The 21,664-nt window shown below is 34.3% G+C and overlaps 1 long non-coding RNA gene across 1 annotated transcript; it reads right to left on the bottom strand.

The window, feature by feature from the left end:
* Positions 1 to 402: 402 nt before the first annotated feature.
* Positions 403 to 10,965, bottom strand: LOC141631710 (uncharacterized). The gene is made up of 3 exons (XR_012537692.1): positions 10,669 to 10,965; positions 612 to 844; positions 403 to 531 (listed from the first exon to the last, which is right to left on the bottom strand). It is a non-coding gene; the product is annotated as an uncharacterized LOC141631710 (long non-coding RNA).
* Positions 10,966 to 21,664: the final 10,699 nt, after the last annotated feature.

Genomic DNA, 21,664 nt, shown 5'->3' with positions numbered 1-21,664 from the left:
TTATTTTCCCTTAAAACTACATTCAATACACCTACCCAGTATTTAAACATAAAATTATCATCTAAAACTAAATATATAAGATAAAATATACGCTGATAACCTGACCCGACACTGACCCGCTAACGTCCCGACCCGACTTGCCACCCATTGATGACCCGACCCGAAGATGACCCGACATGAACCGAACCGACCTGAGCCCGTCACTGACCCGATATGACCCGACCCGCTTTGACCCGACCCGAGTGACCCGATTGCCACCTCTAATGGAGAAGAGTAGAAGACTGAATGAGTTCCAAAAATAAAAAATTTTATTGCATAGGTAATACTCTAATAGTTACGATTTTAGGAAGTTCTCAAAACTAGAGAAAAAAAAAAGAAAGGAAGACAATACATCAGGATTCATGTAAAACCCAAAAAAAACTATAAAAACGATAAGAAGCTTGACTTCAAATCTTCATCATTAACTTCAAGAAGATGATTGAACGTTCGACCATTCTACGTCTACACCTTCGAATTCGTCCTCCTCAATGGCTGCAAAATGTTAATCAACAAATTAGAATCAGAAAAAAAAAATGAGAAGAGATCGACAACATAATGTAAAAACGACTTACCTTGATAGCCATATAACCAACTCCGTGTAGTAATCACAGCCTCCACGTTTTCAAGAATATAAGAGCTCCTCCATTTATTGAAAACCCGACCTCCGATACTAAGAGTAGATTCCGATGCAACAGTGGTAAGTTGTACACTTAAAATATCCCTCGCGAGATGAGCTAGTTCACCATAACGATCCTCATTCGTTTTCCAATAGTCTATAACATCAAGCTTTACTTTGCGATCAATTCTATCATCCTCAAGATAAGTCAAAATATTATTCGTTAAAATCACTCGGAAAAGATTGAAGTTAAACTTGTAAAACGCTAAATTCTCGAAAATATTTCTTAAAATTACACTTTTTGCTGTTAGAATTACACTCGTAAAATCTTAAAATATCGAAAACTTGTCTCGGAAAAAAAAAAGAAACAAATAAAAACTTGTCTCGAAAAAAACTTTGAAGTATAAGACAAAATATGGTGTTAATTGTGTATGATAATGAATTAGTGAATGTATTATTAAAACTAGAGAGAGAAGTGAATTCATTAGTGTTAAGTGTGTTTTTTTGCTTTCAATCTCAACCTTTCACTATGCATGATCCAAGGGTTGTGGGAGGGACTTATGGACTCAAAAAAAAGAGGGACTTAGAAGAACTTTGCTCTATATATATAGAGATAGGTTCAGGTAAGTCCACAAATTTGGTTGAGTCCCTAAGTCCCATTCTTAGCCAATCATTTCTTAGTGTAACTTTATTACTTTATGAGTGTAACTTTAGTCATTTATTGATTCATGAGTGAAATTTTTGTCTTTAAGGTCATTTTGTATATGAAAATTTGAATTTATAAATTGGAATTTATGTAATTTTAACAAACGTATATGTAACTTTATTTTTTTACGAGTATAACTTTAGTCGTTTTAGTTGTAACTTTAGTCATTTTAGATGTAACTTTATTCATATGGTGGTTTCTATACTTTTACGGGTGTAATTTTACCCCTTTTAAGTGTAACTTTAGTCATTGGAGTCGTAACTTTAGTCATAATAATGAATTGTATGTGAAAATTTGAATTAATATATTTTGTTATTGTAACTTTAGTCCTTTCAAGTGTAACTTTTGTCCTTCAAGAGTGTAACTTTAGTCAATAAAGGTGTAATTTTATTGACTAACGAGTGTAATTCTAGTCCGTAAATTTGTAACTTTAGTACTCAGAAGTGTAACTTTATGCTTAACAACTCTTCTTTCACCATCACCACCATCCTACCACCTCCTACCCCAACCACCACAACACCACCACCTCCAAACCGCAACAAACAACAACAACACCAATCACTTATGATCAAATCTGAAAAAAAAAAAAAAATAAGAGAGGAGAGGAGACGGCATACCCACCACGCACGCACCCCAACACCATAACCACCGCCACCATCACCATCCCCATCTCCAGCCCCCGCGTCACCATTAAAAAAAAAAAAACCAAAGACAAACCCACCACGGCACCACCATAAAATAAACAAAAACTGAAAAAAAAACCTAAAAACAATAACAACTCACCCATTAACAACCAACAACAACCATGGCTTCAATTTTTCAGATCGAAAAAAAAAAAAAAAAGAGAAAGGAGAAGGGGAGGAGGACGGCGGCGGCAAAATGGAGGCAAGGGAATGAAGAGAGAGAGGGGGGTGGACGGATTTGTGAGAGGGCGGCGGCGTGGAGGGTGGCGGCGGCAGGGAGTGATTGAGAGAGAAGTTGAGAGAGAATGAAGAGAGAGAGATGGGTGGAAGGATTTGTGAGAGTGATTAGGGTTTGGGTGGGAATTGGGAGCTTTTAATCTTAGCCTTCCATTTTCTTTTAATCCTCACCACTCATCTCTTAGATCTAAAGGCTTAGATTGAGACTTATGGACTCAACCAAAATAAGTGGACTTACATGATCCTTTCTCATATATATATATATATATATATATAGAGAGAGAGAGATAGGTTCAGGTAAGTCCACAAATTTGGTTGAGTCCCTAAGTCCCATTCTTAGCCAATCATTTCTTAGTGTAACTTTATTACTTTATGAGTGTAACTTTAGTCATTTATTGATTCATGAGTGGAATTTTTGTCTTTAAGGTCATTTTATATATGAAAATTTGAATTTATAAATTGGAATTTATGTAATTTTAACAAAAGTATATGTAACTTTATTTTTTTACGAGTATAACTTTAGTCGTTTTAGTTGTAACTTTAGTCATTTTAGATGTAACTTTAGTCGTATGGTGGTTTCTATACTTTTACAGGTGTAATTTTACCCCTTTTAAGTGTAACTTTAGTCATTGGAGTCGTAAATTTAGTCATAATAGTGAATTGTACGTGAAAATTTGAATTAATATATTTTGTTATTGTAACTTTAGTCCTTTCAAGTGTAACTTTTGTCCTTCAAGAGTGTAACTTTAATCAATAAAGCTGTAATTTTATTGACTAACGAGTGTAACTCTAGTCCATGAATTTGTAACTTTAGTCCCGGAAAATGTAACTTTATACTAATAACTCTTCTTTCTCAACCCACCACCATCACCATCCTAGGACCTCCTAACCCAACCACCACAGCACGACCACCACAGTCCCACCACCACCTTCCAACCACGAATCTGAAAAAAAAAAAAAAAAAAAAAAAAAACCACGAATCTGAAACAAAAAAAAAAAAAAAAAAAAGGAAAAAGAGGAGAGGAGACGGCCACCACCATCCCCCATCACCCCGACACCATAACTATAACAACCGCCACCACCATCCCCCATCCCCGCGTCGCCAGTAAAAAAAAAAAAAAAAAAAAAAAAAAAAACACCACATACCCACCACGACACCACCATAAAAAAAAACAAAAACTGAAAAAAAAAAAAAAAGGTAACAACTCACCCATCAACAACCAACGACCACCATGACTTCAAATTTCCAGATCTGAAAAAAAAAGGAGAAGGGGAGGGGGACGGCGGCAGCAAAATGGATGTCGGCGTGGTGGTGTGTGGTGGGTGAAGGGGAAAACGATGGAGAAGGAGAAAGACGGAGGAGAGAAAAGCATGGTGGTGTGGTTGGTGAGGCGGCGGCGACGGCGAGTGGAGGGCGGCGGCAGGGAGAGATTGAGAGAGAAGTTGAGAGAGAATGAAGAGAGAGAGAGGGGGTGGAAGGAATTGTGAGAGTGATTAGGGTTTGGGTGGGATTTGGGAGCTTTTAATCTCAGCCTTCCATTTTCTTTTAATCCTCACCACTCATCTCTTAGATCTAAAGGCTTAGATTAGGACTTATGGACTCAACCAAAATAGGTGGACTTACATGATCCTTTCTCTATATATAGAGATAGGTTCAGGTAAGTCCACAAATTTGGTTGAGTCCCTAAGTCCCATTCTTAGCCAATCATTTCTTAGTGTAACTTTATTACTTTATGAGTGTAACTTTAGTCATTTATTGATTCATGAGTGGAATTTTTGTCTTTAAGGTCATTTTATATATGAAAATTTGAATTTATAAATTGGAATTTATGTAATTTTAACAAAAGTATATGTAACTTTATTTTTTTACGAGTATAACTTTAGTCGTTTTAGTTGTAACTTTAGTCATTTTAGATGTAACTTTAGTCGTATGGTGGTTTCTATACTTTTACAGGTGTAATTTTACCCCTTTTAAGTGTAACTTTAGTCATTGGAGTCGTAACTTTAGTCATAATAGTGAATTGTACGTGAAAATTTGAATTAATATATTTTGTTATTGTAACTTTAGTCCTTTCAAGTGTAACTTTTGTCCTTCAAGAGTGTAACTTTAATCAATAAAGCTGTAATTTTATTGACTAACGAGTGTAACTCTAGTCCATGAATTTGTAACTTTAGTCCCGGAAAATGTAACTTTATACTAATAACTCTTCTTTCTCAACCCACCACCATCACCATCCTAGGACCTCCTAACCCAACCACCACAGCACGACCACCACAGTCCCTGATAATATTGAAGATCAATATGAATTATTGTATTGCCTTGAATCAAACGTGTGTTTACAACCTTACATAGTTAGCTATATATACAATATATGTGTCTATGATATTTACGGAAAATATAATCCTAACAGCTATAATATCTATTATAAGAGGAAGGTGCATCATGGGAAATGCCATGATTGTAGGAGGAGGCTAACGGCATGATGGGGAGAAGATATGGATTGCTATTACCCCCCCTCAAGTTGGAGCTAGTAGTTTGGATACGCCCAACTTGGATAGAAGCTCGTGAAAAGGGATGCGCCCGAGGGCCTTTGTAAATATGTCGGCGAGCTGGGATTTTGTGTGCACATAAGTAGTCGTTATTGTGCCTTTTTTTATTTCATCCCGAATAAAGTGACAATCAACCTCTATATGTTTAGTCCGTTCGTGGAATACCGGATTGTTGGCAATGTGAAGAGCGGATTGATTGTCGCAATGTAATTGAATAGGCTCGATATGTGGAATACCAATGAAGTTGATCAAACCTTTGAGCCATTTTAATTCACATGTCGTTTGTGCTATAGCACGATATTCAGCTTCGGAGGAGGAAAGAGAGACAGTTGCTTGTTTCTTGGTTTTCCAAGAAATAGGAGAAGAGCCGAGGTAGACTATATATGCGGATAATGACCGTCTACTTTCCGGACATGTGGCATAGTCCGAATCGCAATAGGCATGGAGGCGAAGATCAGAGTCGGAGCGGAGTAAAATACCTTGTCCCGGAGACCCTTTAAGATATCGAACAACTTGGAGAACAGCGGCCCAATGGTCCTTTGTGGGAGCATGCATAAATTGAGCCAAAATATGAACCGAATAGATAAGTTCTGGTCGAGTGATAGATAGGTACACCAAGCGACCCACAAGGCGTCTATAAGGTTGTGGATCGTGTAAAATAGGAGCCGTGGATAAAGCCAACTTATGGTTTGGTTCCATGGGAATGAGAGCGGGTTTTGCCCCTAGAAGCCCGGTTTCGGTAAGGATATCAAGAGCGTACTTCCTTTGAGATACAAAAATTCCGGAACTATTTCTTGCGATCTCGAGGCCAAGAAAATATTTAAGTAGGCCTAGGTCTTTCATATGGAAGCATTGACTTAGATAAGTTTTGAAACTTTGAATTACCTCGTTGTTATTTCCGCAAATGACGAGGTCATCGACGTAGACAAGGACATGAACTTCCGTGTTGGTTTTAGACAGTGAAAATAAAGAATGATCATACGGACATTGCTTAAACCCATATGTAATTAGTGCGGAAGCAAGTTTAGCATACCAACAACGGGGAGCTTGACGAAGCCCATATAAAGATTTTCGGAGACGACAAACCAAGCCTTCTTTGGGCGTCGTGAGACCCGGAGGAATTTTCATATAAACCTCTTCTTTTAGATCACCGTGAAGAAAAGCATTGTGGACATCCATTTGATGGATTGCCCATTGTTTAGCTGCGGCAATAGCTAGAAGCGTACGAACTGTGACCAGTTTAATTGTGGGGGCGAAGGTTTCGTTGTAATCGACCCCTTCAATTTGACGATTTCCCATAACAACCAACCGGGCTTTGTATCTTTCGATTGTACCATCGGCATTGTATTTGATCTTATATACCCATTTGGAGCCAATAGCCTTTTTGTCTGGGGGTAATGGCTCAAGGGTCCAAGTACGATTTTGTTCAAGAGCATTAAGCTCGAGTTGCATTGCTTGTTGCCATTCGGGAATTTGAGCTGCATCTTTAAAAGAACTAGGCTCGTGATGTTTAGTCACGGCCGACAAAAAAGCTTTGTGGTTAGGAGAAAATTTAGCATAATTAAGATAGCGAGAAATCGGGTATTTAGTACCTGATGACGTTGATGATGCGGTGAGCATATGAGAAGAAGGGCGCTTTGGTTGAACAAAATCTTTGTAATTGGAGTTCGGAATTTTGAGGCGATGGCCTCGGCCCAAAACAGGTGGGTCATCGGTTGATGTTTCTTCATTGGGGGGAGATGTGGCAGCCGCTGGTTCGGTCGTGGAGGAAGGTGTGGTGGAGGCCGAAGATGGGGTTGTCGAAGTGGGGGTCGAAACAGGTTCGGAAATTGTAGGTGTAGGCTGACGGATAAGAACAACTTGTTCAATGGGCTGAAGGGAGTCACGCAAGAATGAAGAGGTGTGGGTATCATCATGAATGTCCAAACTTTTATAAGGAAATTCGTTTTCAATAAAAACAACATCGCGAGACTCAAAATAAGATCCGGTGTCTAAGTCATATAGACGCCATCCTTTCTTTCCAAAGGGATATCCGATAAAAACGCACTTTCTACTTTTAGAAGCAAATTTGTCTTTACTACGATTTAAAGACTTGGCATAACAAAGACATCCAAAGACACGAAGATTCTCCATAGGTGGAGGTTTATTAAAAAGCATTTCGTATGGGGTCTTGCCATTAAGAAGCGGAGTTGGTGTACGATTTATTAAGTGGACAGCACTAAGAACACATTCACCCCAAAAAAATAAGGGTAAACTCGCTTGAAATAAAAGGGCACGGGCGACGTTTAAAATGTGTCGATGTTTTCGTTCTACTCGTCCGTTTTGTTGCGGTGTATCGACATTAGAATTTTGAAAAAGTATGCCGTTTTGATTAAAAAATTTTATGAGACAACGAAATTCGTTCCCGTTATCGCTGCGTAAAATTTTGATTTTCTTATGAAATTGTCTTTCGACCATAGCAAAAAAATTTAGTAATGTTTGTTGAGTGTCACTTTTATGTCGTAAAAGATAGACCCAAGTTGAACGAGAAAAATCGTCCACAATTGTTAAAAAATAGGTAGAACCACATGAAACATTTTCGGAATATGGACCCCATAGATCGCAATGAATTAAATCAAAAATAGAAGTAGCATTATTGTAACTTAAATTAAAATGTTCACGCGTTTGTTTCGCGCGAAGACAAACTTCACAAGTTTTGGAATGAAAATGTTTGCGAGAATTATGAAGAAATGGTAAAAAACGTAAAACATGGGAAGAAGGGTGTCCCAACCTTCGGTGCCACAACTCGGAAGAATCAGCCATCCCTACCGTATAAGCTTTGACCGAGTCATTCCGAATTCCGGTTAAAAAATAGAGCCCTTCATGTTGCTCACCCGCACCAATCACCGTCTTCGAGGAACGGTCCTGAATAAGACATAATTGGTGAGAAAATTGGATCGTAAGAGTATCATCTGAAAGTAAACTGGAAACAGAAATCAAATGACAGCTTAACTTGGCAGCGTAAAGAACATTCTTTAGGATCAAGCGATTGGACAAAATAATATCGCCGCATTGTGTGGCTAATGTGAGTTCTCCATTCGGTAATCCAACCGAGAGAGGAGCAATAGTTCGAATATTTGAAAAATGTATTAAAGAACCTGACATGTGATGCGAGGCTCCAGTATCGATAATCCAAGAAAAAGACGGAGAGTTAGGGACATGACCGTGACTAGGAGGAGGAGCAGCCTTATGTAAGTTATGTTCCTGCCATAATCGAGTGATAGTGGCAAGTTCCGTAGCATTCAGTGAATTGAAATCCACATTATCCATGACTGGTAAAGATGAGGAGGAAAGAGCAACAGGAACCTGAGTCCCCTGTGAGCCTGACGCCATATGGGCTCGGGGTGGAGCATTACCATTATTGTTTTGACGAGTTCGATCATATGCAGCACGGCCTTGTGTATCGGGAACAAAAACAGCTCGGCTAAGATCGATAATATGGGAACGGGCATTGTCGAATCGTGCATCCAGACCCATAAGAAAATCCCGTGCTCGTTTCCTGTCCCTTCGTGCATCCATCTTCGTACCGTCAATGTAGCCCTCTTTGCCTTTGGCAAGAAGGGCGAGATGGAACGATTGAGACCATTCATCGTAATTCGAACCGTTAAAAGCAATTTGTGTAATATTTGATCCGGTGTTTTCGACATGGAGGATTGAATATTGTGAGTTTTGTGGAGGATTGATAATTGCGGAATCGGTTTGGTTCGTCATTGAAACAGAGTATTCGGGAGATGGAATTCGAAATTATTGGAAAAAAATGAAACTTAGCCTGATACCATGATAATATTGAAGATCAATATGAATTATTGTATTGCCTTGAATCAAACGTGTGTTTACAACCTTACATAGTTAGCTATATATACAATATATGTGTCTATGATATTTACGGAAAATATAATCCTAACAGCTATAATATCTATTATAAGAGGAAGGTGCATCATGGGAAATGCCATGATTGTAGGAGGAGGCTAACGGCATGATGGGGAGAAGATATGGATTGCTATTAGTCCCACCATGACTATATTTTTATATATATAGTGTAAAGATCAAGAGAGTCCATTTTATATATATATATATATATATATTTTTTTTTTTGTAAGAAAATTATCTTCATTTTATTTATCATTTTATCCATTTAGATAGATTAATATATTAGGAAAGATATTATTATGACTTTGCAAATGTCGAGAAAAAAGAACATACATCGGATGATAGTGGCTATCGTGCGTCATGACTGAATTATATAGTGCACTGATACCAAAAATGATAGTGGCAAAGGGCGGTGGATGAGGGTGATGGGGGAGTGACAGTGGACAGTGGTGGTGGAGGTGGATGTCTTGAGCGATTAGGTATTTTAGGGTAATGAGAGCATATGTGGACTGACTGACGAGGGAAGGTATTTTAGGGCGATGCAGCCGATGCTGCTGCCTTTTCAAGACAAAATGCCTCATATGTCATTTGTGAGGCGTTTTTTTTAGATAAACCCGCTTTAAAATTTGTTGTGTTTTGAAAAAATAAAAAATAAAAAATCGAGTTTGTATTTGCTGTGGTTGAGATAAAACACCTTAAATAGGGCGCCGCAATTTAATGTTTTTGTACTAGTGTGGCCATATCCTAATCTAAGTCATCCTCATCACGAATCTCCATGACACTGGGTACAATTTTTTCTACGGTTTGGACCTCCGAACATTCATCACTTTCACCCGGGTAATTCAATAAGTGATCTACATCAATCTTATTGTGATATTTGAGATCACTTGTCAAGTCCCAGAAGGTTTTTTTCTAATATGATATGATAATGACCTTGCTTGTATAAAAATATTCATTGTTACCTTATTATCCTTTATTATGGGAATTGTAGTTTTTTACGAGTGATAGTTTTTGAGGCACAAATGAATATATTATGGGAAATTGGGAACTATAGTTTTTATTTTTCTCCTTTATGTCAATTTGAGTAGTGCGAACTGCGAAATGTCATCACTCGTCATTACCTCCGGTAGGCGGTAGTGTATGACACTTTGTAAATTGTTACTTCTGTGACCGTCAGAAAAAAACAATTTTTTTTGTGTGTAAATCACATTATTAATTCTTCAATTGGTATTTGCTTCATTGTGGAGTACTTGGATTAGTGCAGACGTGCAGTGCATATATATATATTATCATTAAAATTGTCAGACCGTTTTGCTTGTGACCGTCACAATTCAAACTTATAACTTCTCACAACTCCCCTTCCATCTGTCCTCTCACTTGCTCTCCCACTTATTCCTTGCGAGAAGTCACTAACTTATGACGAAATAATGTTGTCACAAATAAAAATTTGTGTAAAATTATATATTGTAACTTTGCATGTGGAGTCTAAATTTTTCTATCACATCCTGGAGATTATTTTATCTTGATCAAAAAGATAGAACCAAGTACTGGAGAAATGTCGAGAAATCGACAAAGTAAATAAATAAAACAACAAATGGCCTTTAGATTTTTATTCAAGATTTTGATGATGATATCGTACATAAAACAGAAAGAACACAACACAAGACATTTGCAAAGGTTAAGACCCATGCATGAAGACGATAAAGTAAATAAACATGTAAACTGGTACGTTCGTTGCATCAAGATCTTCTCCACCACGATTAATCTAAAGTCCGAAAGTACAATACGAGTGACTACACTGTTAGGTTCATATACCTATTATTAGACTCCTCTAATAGTGAACTAATTAACTTGTTAATTATTTGTTCTTTAGATCTAGTGCATGCATAACAAAATGAAAGATTTATAAGAAAAACAATGTTCCTTACATTGTATATTGGTTCGAAATTATGGGCACAAGTAAGGTCACCTTCCTTCACTTGTTCTTGAGCTTATAATGATGGATGATCCTCCTAAGACTCCAAGTTTAGAAGCCACTCCAATAAATTGCACCCAAGATGAATCCCAAAAATTTCTACTAATATTAACTAGATATATAGTAGAAATATTACCTTAATAATACTAATATTCTTATATTACTACTTCTAGTAATAGATTTGGTGTATTAGTATTTATTGAGAGGTTGTAAGAATTTTGCATGAGAAAACTAGAGAGATATCAAGATGTTCAAGCAAAAACACAAGTAATAGTAAAATTGAGCAACAAAATTCCCCTCTTTATTAGCCAAAACCGGTGGCTACATGGACAAAGGAGGAATCTTTTGTCATTTGTTTTTACTTGCTTTGTTTTTTTGTAGGTAGTGTGTGAGGCTTTTTTTTTGTAAGGCATATAAATGGATAAGTCACTATCACTTTGTTATAACAAATGAACAAGACAAATTGGAGCATCTTTTGCTCTTGTCTTTGGCCGAAATATTGGTCCTTTTATGGACCATTTTTGCCTTTTGTCATTTGTCCCACAAATGCTTATAAGTCATATGTTTAACTATCTTACATATTTAATTATTAATGTAATCATTTAACACTTAAATATTACAATTAATAATATAATATACACTCCACTTTTGAGTAGTATACTACCATTACATCATTATATAATGGGTCCCATAATTGCTAGTTAGTTAAAATTACAACTTCTTGTAACTTTAAATAACTAATTACCTCTACCTCAAAACTTATATTAATATCTCAACTAATTTAGTAATATAACACTTAATTACTAAATTTAATCTTTATTTAATCACATTAAAATAAGACGCAAAATTACACTCCCATAATTAAGGAATTAATTAATCTGTATCGCATACAATTAATTAAATCTATTTGGGCCTCATCCTATAGGTGTGACCTAAAGGGATCAACTGACCACCACCGTCACACGACAGTAATGTCAAACTCTAGTTAGCCAATCATTACCGATTAATGACGGTCAGTCGACTGTATAAAGAATCATCCCTCACGTATTCTTAATTTGAGATTTAATTATGATATTAAATCATGTGATCGCACTATTGTTGAGGACACATTTCCCAACATACACAGGGACAGAAGCATCATTTCGGGCCGCGTGTTAAGATTTACGAGTATTTGACCCTCAAAAACTGGGTCGGGACGGGTTTAAGGGCCAGTTCACGTTTTGACAATCTACTACTCGATCATGATTATTACTACTTACTATTTCAATTGTTCAAGTCAAGAAGCTCTTGATTATGTGGTTAAATTGGTGAGTGATTTGGTAATAAACTGTATAACGACTTATCCGATAGGGTCGTTAATAAAGAACGTTTAATTACTTTCATATTAAATGGAGTATGTAATTGATGGTTTACTAATCTTTGTTGGTCATACCTATTATTGACACTTATTTAAGTTGATTTGTTATGTTTTAATGTCATCCTATATTTGTTATGTTATATACACCAATATATAATATATAAGACGTAGTTTCAATATAACCATTTTTTAAATACGTCTTATATATAGGTATGAATTTACTAATTGCAAATGAATTATGATACTCATTGAAATATTAAATACTAGTATAAATCCCGCGCAAATGCGCGGTTTTTTAGATAAGAATATTACAGAATTTAATAATTATACTATTGATATTTAACTGTTAATAATAGAAGAGAGATATAACTGAATGGGGTCCCTTTATTAATGAAATGTGTCACCGTATTTATAGTACAATGACTCGTAATATTTCGGAGATATTATGATACTCATAATATACTCCTAACAATATTTCCTTAATATATCTCTAATCATATCTCTAATCATATCTCCTAATATATCTCTAATACACCCCCTCAGTCAAAGCAGTAGGTAACGGACGCTTTGACTGGACCAAAGATAGTTGATGAAACCGTTATAGATGAGCCAAGCTGATCTTTGTCGATGCTTGAACCGGGTTAGTGCCTTGCGCTTGTCTTGATCATACCATTAGAAGTGCCACACATAATTAACACTAAGGAAAATAATCGTGCACGAGCGTCGAAACAACTCGTAAGACACAAACTAAATGGGGTCCCTTTATTAATGAAATGTGTCACCGTATTTATAGTACAATGACTCGTAATATTTCGGAGATATTATGATACTCATAATATACTCCTAACAATATTTCCTTAATATATCTCTAACCATATCTCTAATCATATCTCCTAATATATCTCTAATATTAACTCCATTTGAAATTTAATTATAAAATTTACTATTAGTAATTTTGTATTAAGAGCTAGAAAAGAGATTGTCCAACACTTTTACTCCGTATAAGATTGTCGATTTTACTAAAATTATTTTATTAACTCTGTTTTAAGAAAACATTGTTTTTAATTATGTCACTATATCCACTAAAGGTGTTATATAAACAATTAAAAAAAAGTAACCAAAATTAAAGTTTTCATATATAATATGGAGCAAAGATGGATATTAAGTTAAAGTGTAAAAAAAATATATCATAAGTTTTTCTTTTTAGAAGTAATAAGAATTTATTTATGAATACTCTCAATCCGTATTACATTTGTAGCAAAAGATAGAATAATAGAATAAATTAGAAAATGTTTCATAAAAAAAAGTTCTTGGTCATAATATTAAGTTTTAAAAATAATAATAGTAAAATATTTATATCACGTTGTACATATAATTAGTGCAATTTCATGTATGTAACAAAATAAGAATGTCCCGTTAATATGTCTATGCAAAAGTTAAAAGAATATTATCCTCTTTTTTAAATGGTATAGAATTATTTATTGTATAAAATTAATTAATATGGTCCAGTTGTAGATATGCTATTATGAAGCTCATTTATAGCTTAAGTCGAAATTAATCAGGATGGTCCAGTTGTAGATATGATGTTATGAAGCCCATTTATAGCCTAATTCATTTAGGCGGAAAAACTTTAGAGATCTCTTATTCTTTTAGTTTAAATTAAGGAAAATGAGATAGCGCCACCCGGTGACACTGAAATTTAGTGCCACCGAGGGTATAATCGTAAAATACTTTGAATATTTCATTTCCCACCTTGAAATTTTGATTTTCAAACAAATTTTAACTAAAGGGTAATTTGGGAATTAACTAATGCAATTAATAACATATAAAAAATCCAATTATCCAATCAACACCCATGAATCAGTTGTTCGTTTGCTATATTTGCTCCACCAAAATCTGAAATGTAAAAACAAATATCACAGTTTCATGCTTCCATGGATGCATTGCTTGTTCCTAAGAAATATCAACATTGACAAAAATTTCACAGTTCCATAATTCGAAAGTATAAATAAAATCGCGATTGTAGAAAAAATGAAGATTAATGATATGGCTGCTACGGAGTACTTTATTATTTTTTATTTGCAGAACTTTGTCATATACAAGAAGGTAGTCGTTATAAACAAGTTCCTCGAATTGAATTCGAATCGATTTATATCAATTGCATTATGCGGAGTATATCCGTGTATGTCGATAATTTTTTTATCACAATCTTAAAATTAATACAATGTGAGACCAACTCTTTTTAACTTAACCTACAACTCAAAGATTACACTTTCCAATTCACATCCCGGTCAAGTTTATGATATTATTATCAACAATCCGTCTCAAATTAATTTGATACTCCATATTATATAGTGTAACTTTTATCGAGTTTAACCATGTAAATTACTGTTTATGGCGGTCTGTCAACATTTATGCCATTTTGAAATGAAAATTTTTGGCATTGGCAACCAAACAATGAACGAAAAATTTCGAACTTATAATTTCTGGTAATATGCGAGTGAATTCATCTTCTTTTTGATCAAATCTTTATGAATTAATGAAGATTAATACTCCATATGTGATGTACAGAGGAGGAAACAATTTGATAACTTTTATATTAATCTTGCTATCTAAATTCACTCACATATATTTTACATGTTTACCCTTAAGTATTTGGCGCAAAATTGAAAATATATTTTGTATTTTGTATTTTCTCTTTTTCTTTAATTAGGGTGGTGCCGAGATTCAACGCCACCGGGTGGCGCCGTATCGTCGTCCTTAAATTAAAGGGGATAACTTTGCTTAAAGTGTAAATATTATTATTTACATATTTTGTTGATAACAATGGTTAAAAAACAAACCCAGGGTTTAAAACTAGTATCATATAATTTGATGTCTATTATCTATACTACTTATAAAAGAGGATGGTACTCTGACAATGATTTGCATGGCTCAAGTCCTTGTGTGATGTCACTATTTACATTTTTGCCATTTTTTTTTTTTTTAATTCTTCTTTTTTCTGTATCTTAAAACTTTTATGCTTTTTTCGTTTTCATGCTGTTGCGCATCAGCATCATCTTCATCATCTTACCTCAGTCCCAAGTAATTATTTCATATTATCAACCGAAATTAATCGCCTTATTATTTCATTCAACAATTTAAATCATTAGTACTTATAATTTAATTCTGTTTTTAACATTCTTTCTGTTTCTATAATTTTCGGTTTTTCGTTTATTCACTTTCTGAGCTTATTTTTCTGTTACATTATTCATCTTAGAACACTATACAGACCGGATTGCTTATTTTGTTGCTTTCAATTCCGGCTGATTGTCGAAGCATACATATACCTTTTGATTCGAACGGATAAATTGCACAGCAACTGAGGTTATGTTTTTCCAAATCTATTAACTGAGAATTTTTTTTTTTTGGAATTGCAAAAAAATTAAGCTTATAAGATTATATGAATTTCGGAATTTTCGTACTTATTTATTTCTTAGCATAATTTGTCCTACAAATATGCTCACTAAGTGTTTGATGAATTGACACAAAAAAAAAATCAATTGCTTATGTCTTTCGTATACTTTGCTTGAAGGATGAATATGTTGGAGGGTGTGTCTGTCTGGTAATTTGTGCTTCCTTCGTTCGTGTCTTGGATCAGGTCACTGGAGTCGGGTTGTTTTCTTGGTCTATCTTGGTGTGTGTTTGTGTGTGTTTGCGTGCGTGTTTTCCTTGCAGTGTGGTGCTTGTATTTGCGACTGTTATTTTATGAGTTTACTGATGTACTCCCTTTGTGCTCCTTCTTGCAATAATTTGTTTGTTTTGCGAAAAGTTGATAATAAGTTAATCTACTAATGAAAAATAGCAAAAACAGACACGGTTTCAATATTGGTATATCAAGGAAATGTTGTGCATTTTTTCTTACATATTGAACTATCGAAAATCGTTGTTAAAGATGATTTAGAGGTGATTCAGGTGAATGATTTTTATTTGCTTTACAAAATGATAATCACTAAGCTTCCTCCTTCCCTGTTATTGTATCATCCGTCTCTTCCACCTTATACATTTTGCCCGTATCATCGATATACACTCCCTTATATATTTTGCACAGACAAGACACAAATTCATGGGGTGAAATAAAAGAAATGGAGGGAGTATTATACTTCCATGTCTTTACTAAATGTATATCTACATTTTCTTTTATAGCGATATATCCGTCACACGCTTATGACGGGTAAAAGACTTGAAATTCTGATTTCCTAAGCACATGCAAGTTTAACGTAAATTGCCAATCACAGTTCTTTTTATTATAGTCTTGTGAGTACTACATGACAATATCAATAGTTCATATGTGAAACAATAAGCTAAAGTGTCGACTTAAGTAGTCTTACATTTAGCAACGAAATAACTGCTCAGCCGCATGCCCGGTCAAGTCTAACAATACAACCACAATTGAAGTTCAAATATGTGAGTAGTAAACAGTATGAAAGACTTGATTGATTAGCATCTTTTAAAGCAAAAAAAAGGACATTTAGCTGTAAACCATATTTAACAACGGTTTTCGGCAGCTCAATATATGTAAAAGAAGCTACATAGCACTTTCTTTTTGTAACAACATTGAGCATCGTATACGTAAAATTTTGAATTACCTAAAGCTATGTGTAAACTGGACCCAAAAAGAAAGAAATAGCATTTGATTTTTCGTTGCCAAATCATCGAATACTTGATAAGCATATTTGTAAGACAAATTCTGCTAAGAAATCAAGAAGGTACTAAAACCCCGAAACTCATATAAACTTATAATCACAATGTTCTCTACTCCTAAAAAAACTTTATTTAAAAAAAATCAGGAAATAGATTTGGATGACCTCACTTAATGTTTATTTTTTTTTGTTCGATTCAGCAGGTAAATGTGTCTCGGCAATTCGTCGGAACTAATCAATCCGGGCTGTATAGACTATAGTGATTGAAGTTGAATAATATTGAAAATAAGCAGACAAAGTAAACTAAAAACTAAAATGATAAAAACATATAAAATGAAAAAAAAAAAAGAATTAAATAGTAAGTACTAATGATTGAAATAGATGAATGAAATAATATGGTGTCAATCAAATAATATGGTAATTAATTTTGGTTGATAGTGTTAATGAATTACTTTTGATGGAGGTAAGATGATGATGACGATGCGAAGCACAAAAGAAAGACGGAAGACATGAAGATGAAAGTTTTACGACATACAGAGAGTAGAACCATTAAAAAACATGAAGAATGACAGAACCGTAAATCATTAGTTGCTCGTGTTCCGAGAAATTAAAAATTATCGTAAAATCTTCAAAACTTGTAGGACAATCTCATCAAAATTGTGCAAGAAAAGCTATAAAATTTCTAAGAAACCTAATATGGATTCGATGTCCTTGTTTTCAACTACTACGAGATGCAACTGATACAACACAACTACACAAACCTAAAAGCTGAGTACTACACGGCCACAAGACATGAACTGGTTCCTAAAATTGAACATATGTCGCTTTCAGATGCAGACTGAAGAAGTTAAACAAAGAACTCGGCGTTATCAAAACAATAATGTAAATAGAAAATAAGAGATACAATAATTGTGTAATATATCCCCAGTTTGTTTTTTAAAATGTTTAATTGTATACATAAATAAAGTACAGTTTTTTTTACATTTTTTTTATCGAAGTTCAATAGTTGTCTACTTCCTCCATTCAACTCCACTTTACATGTTTGCTTTATCACGTTTGCCAACGCGACTTTTACACGGTAAATATATTTAGCTACGTATTTGCAAAAATTATAAAAGTTAGATATTTTTAATTTACTCTTAAAGACGAATTAAATAAGATCCCACATGAATATATTTTAACTTATGTATCGAGAGAAAATTGAAGTTGAATGTCCGCTTGTGAATAGTGTGCAAAATAGAAACATGCAAAGTGGAGTTGAATGGAGGGAGTATATCATTTAGCAAATTACGCGATTTAAACAATGGTTGTATAATAGTTCAAAAACACTACCGTTGAAAATGAAAAACGTTGGATGCCGCGTGCGGAGCACGCGGCGGTCCAACTAGTATTAGTAAAAAAGGACTTTTATCATATTTTTTTTTGTGGTAGTGTTTAATTTGCATGGGGTGGTATCATAATATGGCGGACTCGGCCATGTGATTTTTATTTTTTTATTGTTTTTTTATCCTGACCAAAGATAGAACAAGGAAAATGGGTTAAAGTAGACAACATACACAGAAATATAAAACCCACAACTGGCCTTTAGATTTTATTCAAGATCTTGATCATGATAACGACCTAACGTACATAAACTGAAAAAACAACACGCGTTATTTACAAACATGAGCAACATAGCTCAAGACCCATAAATTAAAGAACTACGTAAAAGGTACGAGTAGCATCAAGATCTTCTACACCGCGATTACTCTAAAGGCCGAACACTACGAGTGAAAAGGCTTGGATGCATGCTACACAGGGACAGAAGCATCATCCCCATCCACCGGCCCCTGAAAACACAACACGATATATTCTGTGTTACCTTGAATTTATAAATTATATACTTCATCTCAAGTCATTTGTTTAAATCTCGCAATAAAAAAACATATATTTAACAGAATGCATAGAATTGGCTTCAACGGAAAAGATACTAGCTTAGGGATCCGAGTAATATAAGATGTAATGCTAATACCATACCTGAGAAGGTGGTGGTGGCCAGACAGGGATTGGCAATCCGGGCTTCAAAACGTCTAGGGTTGAAATAGCAGCCATTTTGTGGTTGTTTTAATTATTCTACTCCTTAATTAAAATTCACTTATTGTTCTTCATTTATAAAGGGTTTAAGTAGGTTTGTCGTTTTCATAAACAAAATTAAAAAAAAAAAACATTTTGCATTGAGACGTGTCTAATTCCAAAAGCATGTGTCAAACGATAATCACCTAGTGAATGCTGCTAAAACGTGCATGCATGCCATGCAATTACAGTATATAACTAACTAGGTTTGGTATTCGACTACGCTCGGACTACTTTTATTTACCATTTAAATTTTATTATCTATAAAATATGATTCGCTATATTTGGTTAACACATATATTTACAATTTATATCTTGAAATTATGATGAGAGATAAAATTAATCAACAACTTATGAGACACGTTCACCTCTCCCGCTGTTAATATTATTACTTTCACTACATCCCTGTTAATACTATTACGTTCATTACTTTTTCGGTTAGTGTTGTTAGTATAACTACTCATGTTATTTTTACGGTTAACCCGTTAGTTTTATCAAACACATATATTTAAATAAATTAATATTTTCTTAAAATCGAATTGTTAGTTAATTTTTCATACTCTCTTCGTTGTTCCTACTGTTACTTTCATTACATGTGTTGTCAATACTATTACTTTCACTTCTCCCGCCGTTATTATTTTTTTCTTTCACTACTCCCGCATTTATTATTGTTAATTCTACTACTCTCGTTGCTGCTAGTATGACTTTCACTACTCTCGTTGCTATTATTGTTACTCTTACTACTCACATGGTGGAGTATCATAGTAGTTGATTATCTAGTTGTATTAGAGTTATATATTTAAATAAATCTGAAATATTATATTAGAATGTTATTTAAGAGTAGTAATTATTATTTACTAATTAAATTACAAATCTAATGAGTTATGGAATATTATATTTTGTGTGTAGTGATTTTCTGCCTTCGTATCCACAGAATAATCTTCGCATTTGGTGAGTAGATTGGTTACTTCAGAGTTCAGACACGGGTTTTCCAAATACCAAGGTATTCTGATATGACTATATCATACCCCTCCGTCCAAAATATTTGTGTACCTTTTATATTCTTTCTAAGAGTAATTTAATCAAAGGTAAATAAATGATAAAAATACTACTCTGTATCTAATCAAGTTACCTGTATGTGAGAAATATATCTTGTTTTACATGGTGCACTATGAAAGATTGCATAAGCTAAATTTTGATTTTTCGCGATGAGTGGTGTTATTGCTCTGGTCTATTGATTAGAATGTTGTGAAATGACATACGGAGTATTTGATAACCCTTATCAATCGAGTATCTGTTGCCAGTTTGACCAAATTTGTTTCCTCTTAATTATGTAGAATTATCTTCTCATGTCACATTCTTTTTCGAAATTTGGCACTAGGTTCACTATTCAGTGGCTTGACAGCATGATGAATGACTCGCAAGAATAAGGCGGAGAACGGGATGGGGAAAAACATATGTTTGTTAGCAAAAAAATCGTAGTTACTAATTCAAAAAACTTTACAAATTGTAGTTTTTGGCCCTGATGAATTGTGTTTATCGGTGTATTTAGAGCTAATTGAGAAAGTCTTAAAGTTATTTTAAGCTAACTAGGCCATCTTTAATGTGTAGGCGTGTAGCATATGAATTTGTTTGACTCAACCACAGTTGCATAACAATCATATGGCGAATGCGTTTAACATGGAAAAGAGTAAACTCTAGATTTGTTGTAATTAATTGTACAATTTATGGCACTGTTTTTGTGTAATTATGCTTTTAAGCGACTCTGGATGTACGGAGTTGGACTTCACATTCATCAAAGCTGCATTGTTTAGCAAAATAAATACACTGCAGATATAAATATATAAGTGTGTGATAAATTTTTTTGGTTTAAACGAGCGCAATATGCTGCATATGTGTGATAAATAGTGTGTGTTTACTTACATGAGAATTAAGCGATGTTTACTTGGCATGACATAAACATTTTGTTGGCTTCTTTTCATACTATTGCTGTTGAAACTCCCATCCAACACGTGGCTCTCGTATTGGCTTTATTTGTACATTAATGGTTGATGTCGTTGAACGAACAGTTCGCCTCATTGAAGACGGTGACTGTTCGTCACAAGCTGAAGACGGATAGTTTCCCTCTCACAAAATACAAATGAATAATACAAGTGGCATCTTCAATGAGAATTTGTGTTGAACTTATAGGTCATTTAAGAGTACATAAATATACGATATCACAAAAATAAACATGAATTAAGGGATTAACTTGACAAACAATAGTCTGTTATTACACTGTTTCAACTTGGAGCTTGCTCTTTATGTGTATTTAGTACTTCGTAAAAGGTACTCCCTCCGATCCACACCAAATGTAACACTTGATTTTTGACACTATCCATGGTCGTAGTGAATCTTTGATATTATTTGAAGAGTCAAGGACGAGAACACCTAAGAGGGGGAGGGGGTGAATTAGGTGTCCAATTAAAGATTTTAAGCTTGAATTAAGCTTCTTTGAAATCTAGGACAATAGACTAAGCTGATATGGACAATACTTTAAATGTTAAAGGTGTTTATACTTAGAACTATTTGAGTTAGAAGTATATACACACAAATTTAAATTTAGCTCAAGATATATGTCACAAAAAAGTCGATCATTGTTGCACTGCACTTAAAAGTATGAATGAAAGAGTATTTTTCTTCAACTTAGCAATGAAGATATAAAGTGAATATACTTTTTAAGTTGAATACTTTTACCAATGAAAATCTTAAGTGAATCGCTTTTAAGTTGAAAACTTGAGATACTTAATCGTTTTAAG

This window comes from Silene latifolia, chromosome 2 (assembly GCF_048544455.1).
Source record: "Silene latifolia isolate original U9 population chromosome 2, ASM4854445v1, whole genome shotgun sequence".
Classification (NCBI taxonomy): domain Eukaryota; kingdom Viridiplantae; phylum Streptophyta; class Magnoliopsida; order Caryophyllales; family Caryophyllaceae; genus Silene; species Silene latifolia.
The sequence above is the reverse complement of the archived record's forward strand: the minus strand, read 5'-3'. Positions and strand labels throughout refer to the sequence as shown.